This window comes from Mauremys reevesii, linkage group 12 (assembly GCF_016161935.1).
Source record: "Mauremys reevesii isolate NIE-2019 linkage group 12, ASM1616193v1, whole genome shotgun sequence".
In the NCBI taxonomy this organism is placed as follows: domain Eukaryota; kingdom Metazoa; phylum Chordata; order Testudines; family Geoemydidae; genus Mauremys; species Mauremys reevesii.
In genome coordinates this window covers 21,433,208-21,454,047 of record NC_052634.1, presented here as the reverse complement: position 1 = coordinate 21,454,047, position 20,840 = coordinate 21,433,208, and the positions used below count along the sequence as shown (strand labels likewise).

Sequence of the window (20,840 nt, the reverse complement as noted above, 5' to 3'; positions counted from 1 at the left end):
GTAGCCCCTCTAATAGCTCACGTAGTCTCTTCACCATTCATGATATATTGCACAAGGGGAGATGGCTGTGGGTGAACCAATCACTATGTTACAAGTAACCATGATCTCATGCTCTTTGATCTAATTACTAATAAAAACCCAGCTCAAGAGAGCTCGGGACGCCTGCTTAACAAACCTCTTGACTCCGCGTCTCCTTGATCCCAACATCTGGTGACCCCGACGTGATTCACCGGATCCCGAGAACCCCTGCTCATCCGACTGGAATAGTCTAGGTGCACCCGCTGGAAACAGCCACTCGTGAGTATGGGGAGCGATTTATCAGTGCCACAAAAGGCTCATGCTAAGGAATTATTTAAGCTCATTGAGGGGAGCGGTTGCCCAGCGGTTACGCTGCGGCATGTAGAGGATTTTGTTAAGGAAATAGAATGTCAATGCCCCTGGTATCCCGAAGAGGGGTCCCTGCAGCAAGAAGATTGGCAAAAGATAGGAACACAGCTCTTTGAGAAACCGAGAGCAGCAGTACAGCACCTGCTCATGTGGCAGCGCTGTACTGAGGCAGTGGGAAAACTGGGGCCACAGGCGTCTCTCACTGCCGCCCCGCTTCTCACGCTGACGACACCGCCTCCGTACCCGCGGGTGCTACCACCAGCGCCTGCGGTGTCGGATACGGGGCAGCGGCCCTCGGATCCCCCCGTTGATAAAGGAACTGATCAGCCTTGTTTCCGGGGGAATCGTGGGGGCTGCGTCCGGGCGGCGGTTGCGTTGGCGCGTGAGACGGGGGAATTGAGTTTGGAGGAAGAACATCAGTGGGAGGGGGAGTTGCCCATGTTAATGCCTATAGCGGCAGGAGTCGATGCACAGTGGACGGCGCTACCGTATACAGTACTGAGGGAAGTGAGAAAAGCTATCACGGAGACAGGCATCAGGTCTAATTTTGTGGCAGGCATCTTAGAAGGAATTGGAAATGGCTACACGATGGCTCCACAAGATTGGAAAGACTTATTTCGTATGGTGCTGACCCCCGCCCAGTATATGGTGTGGGACAGTGAGTTCAGGTTAGCTGCTGTAGGATACTCAACCCCAGCTGCCACGCCTGACCAGATTTATGGAGCAGGCCAATTTAGCACTATAGAGGGACAGTTGGAGTTAGACCCAGACACATATATTCGTACTAAACTTAGTGTTATGAGAGCTTTCAGAAGGGTTCCCGTAAGTGGGAAACCGACTAGGTCTTTCACAGCCACCCGGCAGCAGCCTACAGAGCCGTATCCGCAGTTCATAGATAGGCTCAAGGAAGCAGTACAGAGGCAGGTTGATAACGAGGAGGCACAGACAGAGCTTTTACAGCGACTGGCCTATGAGCAAGCTAATGCTGATTGCAAGAAGGTACTGCAATCTATAATACATCGCCCCTCGTACACTTTAGCGGACATGATTCAGGCTTGCGCGGATGTCGGTAGTCAAACCCATGCTATGGCTCTTTTGGCGGGGGCTATAAGACAAGGTAATAAACCAGCAGGAAATTGTTTTAATTGCAAAAAACCGGGACACTTTAAAAGCCAGTGTAGGGCACCCGGAGGGGGGGCACATAAAGGAAAACCCCAGGAAGGGGGTAGGCCCTCCAGAAAATGTCCTAAATGCAACAAGGGGTATCATTGGGCAAATCAATGTCGATCAGGACTAGGGCAGGGAAACCAGTGATCGGGCCCTCCCCGGGCCCCGGAAAAACAACGGGGGCGGAAGAATTGACTAGGGCGCAACCGGCAACGACCGGCAGTGCTGGAATAGACTTGTATAATCAAGAAGAAAAATCCTCATTCTTACCGGGGGAAGTTCTTTTAATGCCTACTCAACTAAAAGGGCCCCTTCCTGAAGGGACGGTGGGCATTATACTCCCTCGGTCATCAGCAAGTAAACAAGGAATTATGGTAGTTCCAGGAGTGATTGATGCTGATTATCAGGGAAAAATATATGTTCAGTATTGGAGTCACCTGCCTTTTACTTTAAGACGAGGGAACTCCTGGGCACAACTGATACTGTTGCCATATGAGCTCCCTGGAGAAAAATCACAGGTAACACGTACAGGAGGTTTCGGATCCACCCGTACTGAAGGCGACAGCGACTCTTCCTTTCACCCACAGGTGGCGGCGTTGGTACACCGAATATCCCTGCACAAACCTCAACGTAAGTATATACTCCAAGGTAAGTGGCTGACCGGTTTGTTGGACACAGGGGCGGATGTTTCTGTCATAGCTGAAAAGGATTGGGAACCTCACTGGCCTTCTGAGATAGCCCCTGCGGTATTCGGGGTAGGAGGAAGCCAGGCATCTAAAAAGAGCTCTCAATGGTTACCGGTAAAATCCCAGGAGCAAGGCCCCATAATAGCATATATTCAACCCTGCATATTGCCTTTACAGTTTAACATTTGGGGAAGAGATTTGTTAGAACAGATAGGGGCAAAACTGGTTTTGGAAGATGAGTAAGCCTCAGGCTCTTCCGTTACAGTGGAAAACTGATAAACCAGTCTGGGTAGAACAATGGCCATTACCTAAAGACAAATTAGAAGCTTTGCAGCAATTAGTTGAGCAACAATTAAAAGATGGACACATTGAGCATACTACAAGCCCGTACAATACTCCTGTTTTTGTAATTAAGAAAAAATCAGGAAAATGGAGACTCCTTCACGATTTGAGGGAAATTAATAAAATACTAGAACCAATGGGCCCCCTGCAGTGTGGCCTCCCCAATCCAAATTTAATCCCTTATGACTACCAGGTAGCAATAATTGATTTAAAGGATTGTTTCTTTACAATACCGTTACAGGAAAAGGATAGAAAGTATTTTGCATTCACAGTGCCAGTCCTGAACAACGCCCAACCCACAACACGTTATCATTGGAAAGTGTTACCCCAGGGCATGTTAAATAGCCCTACCATGTGTCAGTATTTTGTAAATACTGCTCTTCAGCCTTTCAGAAATAAGTTCAAAAAGCTACTTGTATACCATTATATGGACGATATCTTAATAGCCGGTAGGCCCCTACCCACCACATGGAAAAGTGAGTTAACTGATATCTTAAGTCAATCGGGTCTGGTAGTAGCCCCGGAAAAAATACAGGAAGCCGAACCTTTTCAATATTTAGGTCATAAAATGCTTGCAGCATACTCCATGCCCATACTTCCAAAACTTACCTTGCCAAAAAAATTAACATATGTAGTACTACAGCAAATTCTGGGATCCATAAATTGGATAAGACCGTATTACAAGATTCCCACATCTATGCTAACTCCACTGTTTAATGCCCTAAAATTAGGAAAGCAACCGGGAGACATAATATCACTAACAAACAAACAACAGGAGGTAGTGCATAAGGTCAACGAAGTCATGGCAGACAGATGGGTAGATAGAGCAGTACCTGACGTGCCCCCGTCCTTAATCATTCTTGGGGACACTAAGCAATTCATGGGGGCATTACTTCAACATACAAGTGAGAGAGAATTTATCCTCGAGTGGATGTATTTACCACACACACACAAAAACACACTCGTCCCATTGTCTGGAATGTTTGCTCAATTAATCACTAAAGGACGCAATCGAGCACTAAACTTGTTTGCCATGGATTTAGTAAACATTGTTATCCCCATCCCCATCGCCACCTGGGAAGTTGCATGTATGCACTCGGAGGAGGTGCAAATAGCCCTAGCCAATTATGTTGGGTCCGTAACTTACCATACTCCCAAGGATCCTCGTCTCCAAGTTGCTCAGCATATTCCACTGAAAGTATTTTACTTGGTATCTCCCGTTCCCATACAAGAAGCTCTTACCATTTTCACCGATGGTGGCCCCTCCAGAGGGGTAGTCGCTTGGAAGAAAAATGACCAGTGGAAATCCCAGTTTACCTTACCGCAACGCTCTCCTCAGCGTGCGGAGCTAGCTGCGTTAATTCTTGCCTTTAACGCATTTTCTGATCAACCGGTTAACCTCATAACAGACAGTTTGTATGCTGCAAATGTTGTTAGTAATATTGCTTCTAGTTGTGTTACTGCATCTTTGGATAATAATTTGCTTGGTTTATTTCTTTCCCTACAACTGATATTACGGCACCGACGACATCTATTTTTTATTGCACATGTTAGAAGTCATCAGCCTTTCCCCGGAGAAATCTCGCAAGGCAATGCCTATGCTGATAACGCCTTAAAGGCTTTCCCCTGCTCTCCCATGGAAAGTCACTCCTTACATCACCAAAATGCTAGGGCATTGGCCAAGCAATTTTCCATACCACTATCTGATGCACAAGCGGTTATTCAGCAGTGCCCTGAATGTACTGGAAACCTCGCAGGCCCCGCTATCGGGGTAAATCCTCGGGGGCTCGGTGCAAACCAATTGTGGCAAATGGACGTCACTCGGTTCCCAGCATTAGCTCCCTGGTCCTATTTGCATGTAGTCATAGACACTTATTCTGGATATATATGGGCAACGCCACAAAAAGGGGAAAAGGCAAAACATGTCTGTAATCACCTCATTCGTTCCTTTGCAGTGATGGGAAAGCCATCAGCTTTAAAAACTGACAATGGCCCAGCCTATTGCTTTTCAGCGATGGCAGCGTTCTGCACGCGATGGGGAATCAAGCATACCTTTGGCATCCCATACAATTCCCAGGGACAAGCCATTGTAGAACGAGCTAATCGCACATTAAAAACTGCCCTCCTGCGGCAAAAACAAAAAGGGGGAATTGTCCCCGGCAGCCTGACAGAAAAGGAAGAATGGCTGGCTCAAGTACTGTTTACACTCAATCATTTAAATCTATTACCTTTCAATTCTCAAATTTTTACCAGGGCACAACGGCATTATCAGACGACTGAAGTTCTTCCTGCTCCAAAGGTAACCTATCGTCAGCTACCTGGCCCGGAGTGGAGCGAACCTGTGCCACTAATCACCTGGGGGCGCGGTTACGCAGCTATATCAACACCAAGCGGCCCGCTCTGGGTACCTGCACGATACGTTCGACCATACAAGGATGGCGTGGCATCAGGGACTGAGCAACCCCATCCCTGACTTCAACATACACTTATATGATGAACAAGGAAAAGTGACAACGGGCCGACAACGAGGGGGCCAACGAAATGCACCTGTCACATGGGGCCAAGTAAAGAACCTAGCTAATCAGGCTGAACAACTGTTGGAAAAAACAGGACAAGAGAAAACGGCAGAGAACTATATGATGGCATTAATAGCCTCCTTAAATGCCAATTCTGTACTTTTGTTAACAATAATTATTTTCAGTTTAACTACTGTCCCTACGGAAGGGGGGCCGATAATGACTGGGGGGGTTCATCTTAATATATGGGAGGTATTTGCAAAGACTTTAAACCAAAGTACCTTCTGCTTAACGGAGCAGAGGGCGGTGGGGGAGGTGCTAGGATCTTGCCTAATACCAGTATGCCATAATCCCAAAGACATCAACAATGATACATGTTTCTATAATTCTCTAGAACAAAATTCTACCCTTAGGACCTTAGGGTACCCCGGGTACCATAATTGGGGAGATCGACTAACGCACAAACCGCGTTTTGCCGTTACCCTGTTAACACCGCATGTTGCTAGTTTTAATGTTAGTTGTGCTAGAATGGTTAATTGTACCAAAAAGACTTGTATTCAATTCCCAAAAGGGAACTTCAATTGCTCAAGTATGGTTAATATATCATATATGTATGAGTACCTACAATTGCCAAGGGGCTGGTTCTGGTCCTGCCCCGGATATACCTTTAACTACATTCCAGCCAACATCAGTCATGAAACTCCATGCTGTCTTAGTAGGCTGTCTTTGGTTTTGCCTCAAAAGGAAGCTAAGGGTACACCACTTACTAAGACAAAACAAAGTGTATTCCTTGATGAAAGCTGTGATAGTCACACGGCCCTAATTAGTAAGGCCGAATACGTCGCACTGGCCGTATCCCTGGTTGGGGTGCCCGGTCTGGCGGCGCGAAACAGTAAAAATATTAACGCCTTAGCCTGCTCGGCGGTAAAAGCCTTAAATACAACTTCTAAAGCTCTAGCCTTGTTAAATGAGGAACAGAGCGAATTAAGACATGGACTTTTGCAAAACAGAGCGGCCATAGATTATCTTTTAATGCAACATCATTATGGGTGTGAAAAATTGGATGGTATGTGTTGCTTTAACCTAAGCAATAATGAAAAAGCAGTGGACAACCAAATTGTAAAACTACATAATTTAACAAAAGAAGTTACTATGGATGTTGGTTTTTCAGGATTCTGGGACTGGCTTACTGGATGGCTGCCAGACCTATCCTGGCTAAAGCAAATGTTTGCATATGTTATTGTTATAGCTGCAGGATTAATACTTTGTTGCTGCATATTACAGTGTATTCCTTCACTTATTAGCCTATTTGTCCAAGGCTGCCCTTGGCAACGACTTAATACAAAACAGAGCATTCATTATGCCTGCAAATTGCTTAAAAACAAAAAGGGGGAGATGTAGTGAAACATGCTGTGCTGGCAAACCACACACGTGTTTATTACATTTACTCCTGGCTTAAGGTAAAGCAATGCTCAGGTTATTGATTAAGCATAGACTAGGCAATAGCGCACGTAGCCCCTCTAATAGCTCACGTAGTCTCTTCACCATTCATGATATATTGCACAAGGGGAGATGGCTGTGGGTGAACCAATCAATATGTTACAAGTAACCATGATCTCATGCTCTTTGATCTAATTACTAATAAAAACCCAGCTCAAGAGAGCTCGGGACGCCTGCTTAACAAACCTCTTGACTCCGCGTCTCCTTGATCCCAACAGGAGACAAAGTAGGGGGATGCGGGGACTCAGGGCAGGCCCCACGGATGTGGTTTATCAGGATTATAGTTGTTGGAGGAGGAAAGAGAGTCCTGTGAGAGGAAACTGCTGGTGGGAAGAACATGAGGCTTTTAACCGTGGGGGTCCAGAGTGCAGAGTGCAAACCTGCCAGCTGAGGGTCACAGGTGTCTACAGACAGTGACACCATCTGGTCCTGTGGTGTAAAGTTCAGCTGTCAGGACACTGACTAGTGCGAGCTGAGCTCAGATCTCTGTGGGACTCTGGGACCTGTGGCTTCATACCTAAGCATAGGTGGAGTTTCAAGGCTTTGTCTTGCTCTTTCAAATGACACGGGAGCCGGTCTTTTGCCTGCTGGCTGTTGTGACTTGTGCACCAGAGGGAACGCCGGATCCAGCAGACTGGCCTTGTCTGGAGCCCTGTAGGGAGGGATGGGAGCTGGGTTTACTCTGAGTTCTGCAGCTGGGCTGCAGCCAGGCACAGGAAACCGCCCTCTTGGTTGACCTACTGGCCCAAAGTCACTTTGGTGGCGTTGGTCTTTCCCCAGAAATGCTGAAGCACAGGCCTGAGGGAGGGAGACTCAATCCCCCTCCCTCTTGGTCAGGGCAGAAGAGGCGGCTCTAAGAGTGGCCAGGTCCCTGAGCTGGGCCTTCCAGTGTTTTGGGGAGGGTGGAGCTGACTGGGGCATGGTGCTGGCAAAATGCCTCAGGGCGCTGGTGGGAGGAGCGGGCCAGGGCTAGGGCTGGGAAGAGAGAGAGAGAGACCAGCAGGTTTCCTCTAGTGTTTCCTGCTCGCTTTTTCTTCCGTAGTTTCTCCTCTGCATGAACTTGCTCACTCTTTCCAGGAGCCTGGCTAGCTCAGTGGGCCAAGTATCAGACCTTTAATCTGAAAGCCCAGGGTTCAAGTCCCTGGTCAGGCACTCAACTATTCCCCAAGGTCTTAAAAAACTCTGCCTCTGGAGTCCTTCTTGATGTCACTTTTTCTCTTCAGGATTTTGCCTTTCCTAAGAAGGGGTTTTGTGTGTGGGATTGAAGGGGCAACTTCCTGACACCCCCTCTGTCCTCGCAGCCTGGAGGAATAAAGGCCTCTGGGCAGGGGCAGCTCTAGACTAGCTGCCAGCACCTGGCGCCCTAGGCGAACCCTGCAATCGGCACCCCCCACCCCCAAACCCCAAGGGCAGAGCTAGGCTGAGGTATTTTGGTAAACGGGGAAACATTTCGCCCCTTTTTTCCTTTTAATGTTTTTAAGCCTTTTTTTTAAAAACAGAGGCTTAATTATTCGGTTTGTCCATCTGTCCGTCTGGCCAACCAATGTTTCTTTCTCCATCCTTCTGGTTCTGGCTGCCCCTTACTACAGCCATAACTTTGGTCTTGAACTTTATAGAGTAGTGAGGTACCTTAAGGGTTAAATGCTAAATCCCAAACCCAAACAACACTAGTTACCTGTGTCTGGCAAAAGGTGTCTGGCAGTTTTGCCACTTTGAATGATTCAAATGGATTTTCAGTGGCATTATAAAAAAATCCCAACAAAGCAGAACCAAACCAATTCATCTTAAACCTACAAAACAAGAGTTTTACAAACCATGAGTGTCAGTTTAGGTCCTTAAAACCTTACATCATCACACACAGTTCTCCTTTACCTAACATCCCTTGCACTGCGATTACTCTTTTTTACACAACTGAACCCCGATTACACGTCCATCTTGTACAACCAGAGCCAGCCAGGGGCAGGCAAGTTAAGTGCCAATAGAAACCCCTGACATTCCTTTAGTGATTTTGATTACATTACCCAGTAGTCAAATAATTTTGATGAGATTATCTCTCCACCTGCTGCCTGCAGCCATCCCCTATAGACCATTTCTGTGGGCAAAGGGCCCATTTCCTGCCTCTGCCTCCTTAAACTCGTGTTTTCCATGCCTAGAATTCAACTGTCACCAGATGGCTCAGACTGAACAGGTTTCAAACCTCGAGGAGGCTCTTACCTGCTAAACAGGGACGTCTGTTTTCTAGTAAAATCACGAAAAGGGAAGGAGAAAACTCGAAAGAGGTTCCTCCTGGCGCTCACGTCCGTGAACACGAATACTCTCTCAGTCCTCAAAGAGAGACCTGGAGAAGGAGACTTGCTGAAGCAAAGCCACAGGGGTCACTGAGGTTTCCCTGGCCTCTCGCCCCTGTCCTGTCTGGCTGATGTCAGCATCTCTCTGTGAGGTCACCACCTCCCCACCACCTTTGACCAATAGTCTGAGGTCCTGCAAAAAGCCTTTGTGATGTCCCTTTTCACCTTCCAGCCATTGGGTCTTGTTATGCCTTTCTCTGCTAGATTAAGGAGCCCTTTCCTATCCAATATTTTCTCTCCATTAAGGCCCTTCAACACTTCAATGAAGTCACCTTTCAATCTTCTTTTGATAAGCGAAACAGGTTGAGCTCGTTCAATAGCTCACTAGAAGGCATTTTTCTCCAGCCCTCAGAACATTTGGTGGCTCTTTGGTCATCAGATTCCTGAACTGCAGCTGGATGTGGTTCTTGTTCTTCTGCACAGCATAGCTCCTGGAGAAGAGGGATCTGCAAATGTACATTCATACGATACTTTTGTTTAATTGATGAAAACATAAACTAGACACTTAGAGAACTGGAACTGATTTCAGCTGATGGACAGGTTTGCTAGGTTTTTATGTGTTTGGACAGCGAAATGTTGAGTGTTTACATTCATATCAAGCACCCCTGTATAGTGGAGCTCCTGAACATAATGGAGAATGGAAATGAAAATGTTTTCCTTTTTTTTAAAAAAAGAAAGAAGGTTATAAGAGAACACAGTGGTTTCAACCAAGGACCACTTAATTGGCTGACAAGCACTCTACCACTGAGCTATACACCCATGAAGACAGGATTATAGAATTGTGATCTCCAGGACTTTGAAGGACAAACCCTGATTCATCGAGCTCCTTTGCCATTCCCAGAACACAGGTGGTTTTAAAAATGGGGTTTGATTAAACTTCTTAAATGTGGCAAACACCACAGCTGTGCACCCACCGATATAGCTTCTCCCACTGACATAGCTGCCACCTCTTGGGAAGTGGATTAACTACACCCACAGGAAAACTCTCTTCCATCAGCACAGAGCAGTGGTTCTCAAACTGTGAGTCAGGACCCCAAAGTGGGTCATAACCCTGTTTTAATGGGGTCACCAGGGCTGGCATTAGACTTGTTTGGGCCTGGGGCTGAAGCCAAAAGTCTGAGCCCGACCACCCAGGGCTGAATCCCTCAAGCTCTGGTTTTGCCCTCCCCTCACTGGGGCAGGGCTCAGGCTTTGCCTCCCCTGACTCTGCACAGTGTAGAGGGGCTTGGTCCCTCTTTCCAAGGCCATGTAGTAAGTTTGCAGTGGTTGCAGTGAAAGGAAGTTTGAGAAACCCTGGCATAAAGCCTCTGAATATGTCTAGACTTGGCTCCCTGTGGCACTGTGGATGATCAGACATAGAGACGCCACACACCAGCCTTGCCTAGCAGGCAAGAATCAAACCTCCACAGAAAGACGCCCATTGCTTTCTAACCCATCACCCTAAGCCCTCAGCCACCACCACTTAACAAAGGGGCTTTTCTACACTATGGTTCTGGTCTCACTGAAGGGTCATTTCCAATTGTTTACTCAGACCAGCATTAGGGGAAATGGTGCCCTGGGCAAAGCTTGTACTTTGGCACTTCCCCATGGCCCCTGGACGATCCCCACTCCCCCTTTACCACTAGCTCCTGCGCTCCCAACCCTTGCGCCTCCTTCACCCCTAACTCCTGCCCCTCCTGTGCCCCCTTTGCCCTTAACTCCCTGGGCCACCAGCCATTGCCCCTCTCCTGCAGCCCCTTCACATGGCTCCAGTGCTGGGGGCCCCGCACTTGTTCTCCCTTTCCCTGGGCTTTGGCATCACTAGCCCCTGATTAGCGAGTAGGGTTCAGTGGTCCCCAAAAAGTGGGGCATGACTCTTAGGGGGACACAGAGGAACATTCATGGAGTCAATTAAATCAATTGAGCTTCTTCAGTCTCTCTCTGTAGACATTTCCCTTGTTTTTAAAGGCAAAAATCCTGATATTTCCAAGGGGAGCTTCTGCTTCAATGTTCAGTTTGGGGAAGGATTTGGCTCCACTCAGAGATCTGCCCTCGGGTTACAATCTGCGATCCGAAGGTCCGAACGCAAACAGCGTTTAGATGGGACCGTTAGTGCCGCCCCCGTGTGGCCAAAGATTAGAACGGCGCCTGCAGCTCGACATGAGACGGGGGCGGGGGGAGCAGGAGCATTTCCCGGTTCCAGGCTGTCCCCGTCTGGCCAAGGCACAGAGCTCACAAGCAGAGTTTAAAGCTCCAGCTGCCAGGCAGCAAAACAAGCCGGGCCCCATGGCTGGTGCCTGTGATCCCAGCGCCTGGGGAGGCTGAGGCCAGTGGATCACTTGAGCTCAGGAGTTCTGGGCTGCAGGGGGCTGTGCCGATTGGGTGTCCGCACTAAGTTCAGCATCAATATGGTGATCCGGGGAAAGCTTGGGGTCCCCAGGTTGCCTAAGGAGGGGTGAACTGGCCCAGGTTGAAAATGGAGCAGGTCAAAACTCCCGTGCTGATCAGTAGTGGGAGCATGCCGGTGAGTAGCCCCTGCAGCGTAGCCTGGGTGAGACATGGTCTCTTTTTAGACCTCCCTCCCCCCCGCAGAGGCGGGATGGGAGCACCCACATGCTGGGGATTCTGACTTGGGGGGAGGGAGGCCCCCCTGCAACACGGACCTTGAAAAGAGGAACAGCGACACCCACACACCACACAGCCTCGATGGGGGCAGGGGAACCACACACGGGAGCTAGTTCATGGGGTGGGGGACACACCCATATGCTCCGTTGCACCATTCTTAATGAGAAGAACGGGGGCATCCACACAACACGGATCCTTAACGGGCGGGGGGACACCCACACACTCCACTATTAACCAGGAGGGACAGGGGAACCAGACACCGCCATTAGTGTGGAGAACACCCACATCCACCGGATCGCTCATGGGTAAGACAGAGGGGATTGTAATGGGGCCCAGCGCACCCACGCACCGGGGATTGTTAAGGGTTGAAGGGACAGGGACATCCACACACACTGAGATCACGTCCTTGGAGGAACGCAAAACCTCCACAGAAGGACCTGGTCTGTTCCATGATGGCAGCCCAGCCCGGGTGAGTCAAAGTCTCTTTTTATGCAGGCACGTCCCAGAGATCCTCACTAGGGGGAGAGAGACACCCACCCACCAGAGATCCTTAATGGTCTAGGGTGCACCCACACACCAGGGATTCTTATGGGTGGGAGGAATGGAGACAGCCAGACACACTGAGATCACTTCCTCCAAGGAGCCTGGGCCAGACAGGGAGACACAGTCCCCCTTTACAGATCTGCCAGACAACCTGCCTCCCACCCCCTCCACACAATGTTCTTATCTGGAGGTGAAGCCAGGGAAATCCCATGGAGGATTCTTATCTGGGGAACTGGGGGGACCCACTTACCACCAGAGATTCTTAAGGGCAGGAGGAACAGGGACTCCCACCTCTGCGGCATGGGGGTGGGTCACCTGCTGGGATCATCTGGGCATATTTCACCTCGTCAGTTCCCTGCCATTGCCTTGGGGGCCCCTTGTTCGCTGCCTCTGGTACCCAGTTTAGCCTCCTTCCTGAGGGCTGAAATGCTTTGATCTGTCTAAGGTCTGTGGGATCAATACGTGTCATGGTGTAATTCTGTGTTATTCGGGGGTCAGACTAGCTGAGCTAATGGCCCCTTCTGCCCTTAAACTCCATGAAAACATTTCTCTGGTTTCTCCTTGCGCCTGACAGACACCACGGTGAGGGGCCCAATAGAAGATCCTGGACACAGCGCTCTGGCTCTTACTTTACTTGGGGACGTCAGCGCTTTCCTAGCAAAGCTGCTGCTAAAGCGCTGGATTTGGGGAACGGTTCGGCTCCGGTTCAGAGATCTGCCTGCGGGGTGTGAACCTGCCACGAGGAGCGGGAAACGCAACCAGCAACGGGAGGCGTTGGCTGAGCTCCAGGCTGCCCCCGTGTGGCCAAAGCTTAGAACTGAGCAGCGGAGTTTAAAGCTGGCGCTGGGAGGGAGCTGAACACGCGGGGCATGAAGGCTCCTGCGTGTAACGCTTGTTGGGTGGGCAGCTGAGCGTAGCTGATTGCCGGGGTTCAGGGCTGCACCCCGGGGTGCTGAGCAGGTGTCTGTGCTCAGGTTGGCCTCGCTATGATGGTTTCTGGGAAGTTTGGGGTCGCCAGTCCCCCTAGAGAGAGGGGAGCCAGGTCAGTCCAGTAAAAGGAGGCTTTCAAAACTCTGGTACCGATTGGCCATGGGACTGCCCCTGTGAAGAGCTGCTGCAGCCCTGCCAGGGAGAGCCGGTTTCTCTTTATGCAGCCCCCCCCCCACTCACCCATTGCTCAGGACGAGGGTTGTGCTCAAAGATCTGTGCCCCGTGTTTTCACCTCCATGTGAAGCGTGCACTGCAAATAATCTTCAGCGTATCATCTCAGTTCCAGGCTCCACTTCCACCAGCTCTGAGCGCAGAGCTCCCAGGCTGAAGCCTGAAGTTGGAAGCGGGAGACCCTGTAACCAGCTGGGCCCCGTGGCTGGTGCCTGTGATTCCCAGCTCTGGGGGAGGCTGAGGCCAGTGGATTGCTTGAGCTTAGGAGTTCTAGGCTGCAGGGGGCTGTGCCGATCGGGTGTCCACACTAAGTTCGGCATCAATATGGTGATCCCAGGGAAGCTTGGGGTCCCCAGGTTGCCTAAGGAGGGGTGAACCGGCCCAGGTTGGAAACAGAGCAGGTCAAAACTCCCATGCCAATCAGTAGTGGGGTCGCACCTGTGAATAGCCCCTGCAGCGTAGCCTGGGCAAGACAGTGAGACACGGTCTCTTTTTATACAGACACCCCCGCAGAGACTGGAGGGGGGTGGGAGCACCCACACGCTGGGGATTCTGACTTGGGGGAAGGGACGCACCCAAGCAACACGGATCTTGAAAACGGGAACAGAGACACCCACAGATCCCAGATGGGGGCAGACAGGGGAAACCACACACTGGAGCTAGTTCATGGGGTGGGGGACAGAGACACCCACCAGAGATCCTGGATGGGAGCACCCACATGATGGGGATCTTGAACTGGGAGGAGGGAAGCACCATGTACCAGAGGTTCTGAAGGGGAAACAGGGACACCCACACACCAGGTGTCTTGCAGCAAGAGCTGCGGTCTTGATTTACACAGGGCAGTGATGGGGAATTAACCACGTCCCTTGCGGAGCTTGTTCCACTAGATAATTAGGCAGACTGGGATAACAGGGGCTGCGGGTCAGGAGTGAGGGGCACCAGCAGAGCTGTGAGTCTGGAGGTCAGGACTGGGATAGCAGGGGCTGCGGGTCGGGAGTGAGGGGCACCAGCAGAGCTGTGGGTCTGGAGGTCAGGACTGGGATAGCAGGGGCTGCGGGTCGGGAGTGAGGGGCACCAGCAGAGCTGTGAGTCTGGAGGTCAGGATTGGGATATCAGGGGCTGCTGGTCAGGAGTGAGGGGCACTGGCAGCGCAGTGACTGGGGAGCTCAGCAGGGAGCCCAGGGGGCTGCGGGTCGGTAGTGAGGGGCACCGCTAGAGCTGGGAGGAACCCAGGGGGCTGCAGGTAGGGAGTGAGGGGCACCAGCAGAGCTGTGAGTCTGGAGGTCAGGACTGGGATGGCAGGGGCTGCGGGTCGGGAGTGAGGGGCACCAGCAGAGCTGTGAGTCTGGAGGTCAGGACTGGGATAGGACGATGAGCAGAGGGTGATTGGTGGATGGGCCCATCTCTCTGGTTCTCTGGGCCAGGGAAGAATGATGGGGTTGGAGTCTTGTTCTTGTTCAGTCTCTCCAGCATTGCTCCAATCCCTTAAAGCAGGGTTTCAACCTCAATTTACCTTAGGGCCAGTGCCAGTCCTCCAGTCCTCCCATAGGGCCAATAATGTCACTCATACTGCCCAGAACCCACCCCCCAGAACTCTGCCCCTCACCTGCCTAAGGCTCTGGGAGGGAGTTTGTGTGGGGAGAGGAGGTATAGGTGCAGGCCCTGGGCTGGGGATTGGGGTGCAGGAGGGGTGCAGGCTCTGGGGGGAGTTTGGGTGCAGAAGGGGTGAGAGGCTGGTCTCTGGGAGGGAGTTTGGGTGGGGGAGGGGTTCTGGGGTGCAGGCTCTGGGATGGAGTTTGCAGCGCCGTAACAAGGGCGAGGCGAGTGAGGCACTTGCCTCGGGTGCGCAAAGTGGAGGGGCGCAGCTCTACCCCGATCAGCGGCGCTTCGGTGGCAGCTCTACCACTGCTGCTTCTTCAACAGCAATTCGTCAGTGGGTCCTTCCCTCCGAGAGGGACTCAGGGACCTGCTGCCGAATTGCCACCGAAGGATGAATGAAGCAGCGGCGGCAATTGGGTGGCAGGTCCTTCCCTCCAACAGGGACTCAGGGACCTGCCACCAAAAAGCCTGGAGCCGGCCCTTGCCTCGGGCACAAAAATTCCTTGTTATGGCTCTGGGAGTTTGGGGGCTGGGGCAGGGGGAACAGGAGGAAGGGTCGGGGTGCAGGCTATGGGAGGAGAGATTGGGGCGGGCGGGAGGGGTGTTTGCAGGGAGGGGTGCAGGCTGTGGGAGGGAGATTGGGGGCGGGCGGGAGGGGGTTTGTGCAGGGAGGGGGTGCAGGCTGTGGGAGGGAGTTTGCGGGCTGGGGGGTGGGGAAGGAGGGCGTGCAGACTCTGGGAGGGGCCGGCAGCCACTGGAGCGAGCAGGCAGATGCTGCTCAGCTCCGCTGCACTGCTGGGGCCCCTGGGGGGGAGCGCCTTGGGGCGGCAGGTGGGGCCAAGGGAGAGACCCGGTCCCAAAACTGCTGGAGCCCCACGGGCGAGACCTGAGAACCAGGACTGCCAGCCAGACAAACACCTTTAAGAGGAGGCGTCCCTCTCCCTGTCAAAAACTGATCTTCCTCCTTCAGTTCAGTGACAGCCTGAATTGTTCCTTATCCCGGCAGAGCCAGAGGATTGAAAGCAGCAACATCAAACCCCTGTGTAGCTCGCAGGAATGGACACAAACGCTCCCTGGTAGCTGAGGAGATGTTCAGCTTTGCCCTTGGTCAACTACAAGGCTAAAGGGAAAGGAGGTGGCGCCAGGTATAAAGAGTGAAACACGACACATCATAGTTATGCCCATGGTGGCTGCAAAATCTTTTGATGTACTTCTTCTTATCAGCAGTGTATTGTTTTCTCTGGAGTCCAGGCCTTGACCAAGAAATTTGTATCTTGATAAAATAATCGACTGCCCCTGGTGAAGACAATGGACTTGACACCCACTGGGGTGTCCCAACACAGGTACAAGTACTAACAACAGTGGCTGCCTTTTAGCCATAGATTTTAATCGGGGCAATAAATACAAACCCCTGTTAAATCATTTCTCAGCCCAAGTCCTTCACCCACATTCCCTAGAGCATTGGGCCACCATGTGGACGTTTCCTTTCCGACCTCAGTTTCACACAGAGACAAAATTTCCTTTGCACAGATCCATAAACAGCAAAACCTCCCTGTGTCTCTGGTCTGAGTCAGGGCATTCGATGCCAGTGAACCCTTCTCTCCTGCAATGATGATGGTCAGACAGAGGGGTCGTGGCACCTGCATCATTGGCAGGGAGATATTGGCTCGGCTCTTTCTTTCTGCTGCTGTTCGTAGACCATGAAACATCAAGGATGGAATGCAAGGCTGAGTTCATGCACCAGCCCTCCGTGCCCCAGAGAAATCCTCTCCCCTGCTATTGGAACGATGTGCTGGAGATTTGACTAGGAAAGGGACTGTCTGAATTGTCAGAGTGGGGAATGAACAACAATCTACAGCAATGTCGTTCACACAAACACACTCTCATCCTGCTCCAACCAGAAGGGAAATTGGCAGGAATTCTCGCTGTTCAGCCAAGGACACACTTACACTAATGCAGCCATGAGTGTGCTGGGGAAGCTGGTCTGAGCAAACAATTTGAAGTGACAATTCAGTGAGAACAGAATCATCATGTAGTAAAGTAGGAGCATATCAAGTAGTTGTGGCCAAGTGGTTAAGGCGATGGATTAGAACTCCATTAGGGTCTCCCTGTGCAGGTTCAAATCCTGCCAACTACACAAGCACTGTGCTGTTGTTATTATTACTCTAGTGTTAGTACCTGAGCATCCACAGTGCAAACTGGAGCCAGATCTAGTTTTACTCTGTCTACACTTAAAATGCTGCTCTGGCACTGCTATAGCCCTCTGGAGTAGACAGTGACTGGAGGGGTTTTCCCATCCGTGTAATAGCTGCATTGACACAACATTTCTTCCTTTTCTTTAGCACTATCTAACCAGGGCTTAGGACACCTTAACTCTATGGGTTTGGGGGTGTGGGCTTTTCACACCCTGAGAGACGTCACTCTGCCAGTTCAGTGCCCAGTGTACACCAGCCCTTAGATCCCTCTTGGTATTTCAATGCAGACACTGACCTGTGAGGGGAAAACCTCAGCTCACAAACACAGAGACTGAATTCCCCACATTTAATCTCGCTGCACTTTCCAGAAAGTCACAAAATTCATTTAGTTCTTGCTACGACAGAGAAAAAATAAGTGACACTAAGTTTTTGGCTTGGTTAAATAAAATTAAGTGTTTAATCAATATAGTAAAAAGCTGTACTGATTCCTCTAACTAACACCACAGCATGAAATAGGAAGAGAGACAAATCTTGTCAGTGACGACTAATTTCACAAATGATCTTCCCATTATTAATTTCCACGCTGCCCCCATTGGAGGTCTGGGCATCTCCAGTGTCATTGCTCTGCTTTCACCTTCCCCTTAGAATTGTTCTCGGACATTCGCCTTCCTCTGCAGCGTGGGGCACGGGTCACTTGCTGGAGGATTCCCTGCACCTTGAGGTCTTTAAGCCACGATTTGAGGACTTCAATACCTCAGACATAGGTTAGGGGTTTGTTACAGGAGTGGGTGGGTGAGATTCTGTGGCCTGCATTGTGCAGGAGGTCAGACTAGATGATCATAATGGTCCCTTCTGACCTTAAGTCTATGAATCTATGAATCTATTCCCAAATTTGGAAAATTGTGCAGTTCAGAATGTGAATAGTGACCTCGTCTCCTTCCTGCACCTGCTCTACATTGCTCCACAACAGCTTCTCCCCCTGCAGAGTCACCCCAACACTGCAGTGCAGCCACCCATGGTTCAGCAGGGGCCCCTGGCAAGGACAGTGGGTGCAGCTAACAGCCCAGTGTGCCTGGCAGTGAGGCAGCTGTAAAAAAGCAACCTGACCCCACAAGTACAGAGACTGAATTCCCCAACTTTAACATCATGACCCCCAGTAGAAAACCACACGTGTCAGTTGTATTTTCACAGGGAGATGCAAAAATCAAATGACACCAATTTTTAAGTTGAGTAAATAAAGTTGAGGAGATAGTTATTAACCTCACAAAAATATACTAAAGATCCCTCAACATAACACCTGAAGGTGAAATATGAACAGAGACAAACCTTGTCAGCAAAGGCTCATTTCCCAAACGATCCTCAAAATGTTACTAATTCCCACCCCTCCGCAGGAGCTCTGTGCAGTGTAACTGTTCTGCAGGCAGCTTCCCATTAAATGCTGTTGTGGGACATTCCCAGGCCTGGAAATGTACCAACGACAGAATTTGAAGAGCAAACCTGGCTCCCCGCACCAGGCGGGATTTGAGTGTTTTGTCCCTGTCACTTAGTGTTTATCAATAGCACAGATGCCAGGGGCAGGACTCCAGGCTCTGCTTGAGGGATCCTGGCACAGGAGCTGGTGGAGAAGAAAGGATTGTAGATTCTGACCTGTGCTCTGGAGAGGAGGTAATAAGTGAAGGGGCATTTCTGCCTCCTCCCCTCCTCTGTGTCCCCTGGGCTGGAATTCTACATTCCACAGGCCAAATGAGGGGGTGACACCACTTGGTTAATGAAAACCAGTGCTACAGGTGAGACTTGAACTCACAACCTCAGCATAGCTCCTCTCAGCACTGCCCTATAAATACTGTGTACTAACCAATTGCACCACTGGAGCACCTCTTAATTATTATGGGGGGAGGGGGTGGAGAGCAGCGAGCGGCAGGAGGGGTCTTGGGGGAAGAGGCACTGTAGGAGCAGGGCCTTGGGGAGAAGGGGTGGGGCAGGGGTGTGGGCTTAAGTGGAAAAGGTGGGGCTACTGTTTGGGCTCTGGTGGCTGCCACTTTTAGGCAGGGCCACCCCGGGGCGGCAAGTGGGGCAATTTGCTCCAGGCCCCAGGCCCCGCAGGGGCCCCGCAAGCCCTGGCCGAGAATCCCTTCCCTGGCTAGAGACGCCTTTTTAATTTTTACTCACCCGGCAGCGGTCCGGGTCTTTGGATGCACTTCTGCAGCGGGTCCTTCAGTGCTGCCGAAGATGCGGAGCAAGTGAAGGACCCGCTGCCACTGAAGACTCGGACGCCGCCCAGTGAGTACATGCGTCACAGTTGATGGCACCTTTTTTTATGTCCGCTCCCCTGCTTTGCCCCAGGCCCCCGAATCCTCTGGGCGGCCCTGCTTTTAGGGAGCCTGTTCCACTCCTGGTGGGACCACAAGACGTCCCAGAGCAGAGAGGGTGGCCAGCAGAGCAGTGACAGGGGGGAACGGCAAGTGGCCGGCAATGTGGCCAGACAGCGGAGGGAGAAAGGGGCTTTCCCCCCGGGAGGTGAGAGGTGAACTCTGGGTTTTCACTGACCCAGGCCAGCAGCTGTGGGTGAGGTGCAGTGAAGGGAGGGGCACATCCACAGAGCTTTTGGTGTCTGGATTTAAGAGCCTGAGGCAAAAGACCACTGCCCAGTGCACTGTGGGTGGGTGTTTTGCTCATAGTGTTGTGTTATGAATCCTGATTGTGGTGTTTTCCCAAGTTAATACAAGGTGATTTTCCTCCTTTTTATTAAAGTTTCTTTTCTACACTCAGTGCGTGTGAGTGGGGAAAGTATCGCCTCTTAGAGGCACCCAGTGGCCAGGGTTAGTTTCCCCAGGTTACTGGGTGGGGGCTTAGGCAGATTGTGTGTTGTATTGTTGAAGAGGAGCCCCAAGCACCCAAACAGGGAATTGTAACTTCAACCTTCAGAGTAAGAGCCAGAGGTGCTGCCAGCTGAGCTAGCCAGGCCGCCTAAATGTATTAAACCCTTTCACCGCAAGAGCAAAGACCAGGTACTTCTGTGCTTCTCAGCCGCTGGGAAAGAGCCTCTTGGGGGAAATATCTCCTGCCCCACCACCAAAAGAAGCCCCTTGAGTGGGAACGGTGAGAGGCCCCACCTGCTTTCCAACCACCTTGTGATGACAGCCGCAGAAAGAATGCTGGTCTGTTAGTGGCCTTCAGTGGGGGTTCGGCATGCCAAGGAGCAGGCTGGCTGGGTGTCTCTGTGGCTGTCTGCTGGCCACGCATAGGCATGGTTCTCCCCTCCTCTAGCCCTGCCCTTGGTTGCTCTGTGGCTTTTAAGCCTTCCCTTGGAGCTGTCAGCACCAGCCGCCTCTGCTCTAGGTGCCCAGAGGAGGAGAGGTGTGTTGGGCTCCAGCCTGGGACTCTTCCGCCCTTCTGCCTAGCCCTGACTATGAAGCCTGGCCCTGGCACTGCTTCCTTTAAATGCCATGTGGGCAAGAGGAAGAGTGTGGCAGCTTCAGGGACCAAAGTTATGGACATCAGGTGAAGTAGCGAGAAACAACCATATGGTGAACCCACCGGACTCTCTAGCCAGACTGTTAAGTTCTAGGACCCCAACCTATAGCCGCCAGCCCATTGAACCAGCCAGACCAAAGACCTATCTCCAGTGGGAGGGAAAAAACTCACTCTAGTTCACCCTGAGAGAGGGTAGCCAAGCACATTGAGCTCCAGGGCTTTGCAGCAAAATTGCATATTTCCAGGAGGTCCCACTGAGATTTGAACTCAGATTCCAGGATTCAAAGTCCTGAGTGCTGCCTATTACACCATGGGACC

At 51.1% G+C, this 20,840-nt stretch overlaps 2 non-coding genes across 2 annotated transcripts; one reads left to right on the top strand and one right to left on the bottom strand.

Moving 5' to 3' along the window:
• Nucleotides 1–16,908: 16,908 nt before the first annotated feature.
• Nucleotides 16,909–16,990, top strand: TRNAS-AGA. The gene has a single exon. It is a non-coding gene; the product is annotated as a tRNA-Ser (tRNA).
• Nucleotides 16,991–20,768: 3,778 nt separating this feature from the next.
• TRNAQ-UUG lies at nt 20,769–20,840 on the bottom strand. Its single transcript has one exon. It is a non-coding gene; the product is annotated as a tRNA-Gln (tRNA).